Below are 2,500 nucleotides of genomic sequence, written 5' to 3' on the forward strand. Positions count from 1 at the left end.
CGGCACACGCTGGGCCCTGGAGCGGCCGGTTGCCTCGATCACCATCGGCAAAAGCTGGGCCCTGGTGCGGGCGCTTGCCTCGACCACCATCGGCACACGCTGGGCACTGGTGCGGGCGCTTGCCTCGACCACCATCGGCACACGCTGGGCCCTGGTGCGGGCGGTTGCCCCCAGCACCATCGGCACACGTTGGGCCCTGGTGCGGGCGCTTGCCTCGACCACCATCGGCACACGCTGGGCCCTGGTGCGGCAGGTTGCCTCGACCACCATCGGCACACGCTGGGCCCTGGTGCGGCAGCTTGCCTCGAGCACCATCGGCACACGCTCGGCCCTGGTGCGGTCGGTTGCCTCGAGCACCATCGGCACACGCTGGGCCCTGGTGCGGGCGCTTGCCTCGACCACCATCGGCACACGCTGGGCCCTGGTGCGGTCGGTTGCCTCGAGCACCATCGGCACACGCTGGGCCCTGGTGCGGGCGGTTGCCTCGACCACCATCGGCACACGCTGGGCCCTGGTGCGGGCGGTTGCCTCGACCACCATCGGCACACGCTGGGCCCTGGTGCGGGCGCTTGCCTCGACCACCATCGGCACACGCTCGGCCCTGGTGCGGTCGGTTGCCTCGAGCACCATCGGCACACGCTGGGCCCTGGTGCGGCAGGTTGCCTCGACCACCATCGGCACACGCTGGGCCCTGGTGTGGGCGCTTGCCTCGACCACCATCGGCACACGCTGGGCCCTGGTGCGGCAGGTTGCCTCGAGCACCATCGGCACACGCTGGGCCCTGGTGCGGTCGGTTGCCTCGACCACCATCGGCACACGCTGGGCCCTGGTGCGGGCGCTTGCCTCGACCACCATCGGCACACGCTGGGCCCTGGTGCGGCAGGTTCCCTCGACCACCATCGGCACACGCTGGGCCCTGGTGCGGCAGGTTGCCTCGATCACCATCGGCACAAGCTGGGCCCTGGTGCGGGCGGTTGCCTCGACCACCATCGGCACACGCTGGGCCCTGGTGCGGCAGCTTGCCTCGAGCACCATCGGCACACGCTCGACCCTGGTGCGGTCGGTTGCCCCGAGCACCATCGGCACACGTTGGGCCCTGGTGCGGCAGGTTGCCTCGACCACCATCGGCACACGCTGGGCCCTGGTGCGGGCGCTTGCCTCGACCACCATCGGCACACGCTCCGCCCTGGTGCGGTCGGTTGCCTCGAGCACCATCGGCACACGCTGGGACCTGGTGCGGCAGGTTGCCTCGACCACCATCGGCACACGCTGGGCCCGGGTGCGGGCGGTTGCCTCGACCACCATCGGCACACACTGGGCCCTGGTGCGGGCGGTTGCCTCGACCACCATCGGCACACGCTGGGCCCTGGTGCGGGCGCTTGCCTCGACCACCATCGGCACACGCTGGGCCCTGGTGCGGCAGGTTGCCTCGAGCACCATCGGCACACGCTGGGCCCTGGTGCGGCAGGTTGCCTCGACCACCATCGGCACACGCTGGGCCCTGGTGCGGGCGCTTGCCTCGAGCACCATCGGCACACGCTCGGCCCTGGTGCGGTCGGTTGCCTCGAGCACCATCGGCACACGCTGGGCCCTGGTGCGGCAGGTTGCCTCGACCACCATCGGCACACGCTGGGCCCTGGTGAGGGCGCTTGCCTCGACCACCATCGGCACACGCTCGGCCCTGGTGCGGTCGGTTGCCTCGAGCACCATCGGCACACGCTGGGCCCTGGTGCGGGCGCTTGCCTCGAGCACCATCGGCACACGCTCGGCCCTGGTGCGGTCGGTTGCCTCGAGCACCATCGGCACACGCTGGGCCCTGGTGCGGCAGGTTGCCTCGACCACCATCGGCACACGCTGGGCCCTGGTGCGGGCGCTTGCCTCGACCACCATCGGCACACGCTCGGCCCTGGTGCGGCAGGTTGCCTCGAGCACCATCGGCACACGCTGGGCCCTGGTGCGGGCGGTTGCCTCGACCACCATCGGCACACGCTGGGCCCTGGTGCGGGCGCTTGCCTCGACCACCATCGGCACACGCTGGGCCCTGGTGCGGCAGGTTGCCTCGAGCACCATCGGCACACGCTGGGCCCTGGTGCGGTCGGTTGCCTCGAGCACCATCGGCACACGCTGGGCGCTGGTGCGGGCGCTTGCCTCGACCACCATCGGCACACGCTGGGCCCTGGTGCGGCAGGTTGCCTCGATCACCATCGGCACACGCTGGGCCCTGGTGCGACAGGTTGCCTCGAGCACCATCGGCACACTATCGGCCCTGGTGCGGGCGGTTGCCTCGACCACCATCGGCACACGCTGGGCCCTGGTGCGGGCGCTTGCCTCGGGCACCATCGGCACACGCTGGGCCCTGGTGCGGGCGGTTGCCTCGAGCACCATCGGCACACGCTGGGCCCTGGTGGGTTTAGGCACATCTTCAAATTTCTGCCGTGCCAATGCCATTTTTATGGCTTGTAAATTCATACAATGGTCCCCTAAGCCTTCACGTGAAGTT

Source organism: Durio zibethinus, unplaced genomic scaffold, assembly GCF_047325235.1.
Source record: "Durio zibethinus cultivar Kanyao isolate XHJ-2024 unplaced genomic scaffold, ASM4732523v1 HiC_scaffold_1, whole genome shotgun sequence".
NCBI classification, from domain to species: Eukaryota; Viridiplantae; Streptophyta; class Magnoliopsida; order Malvales; family Malvaceae; genus Durio; species Durio zibethinus.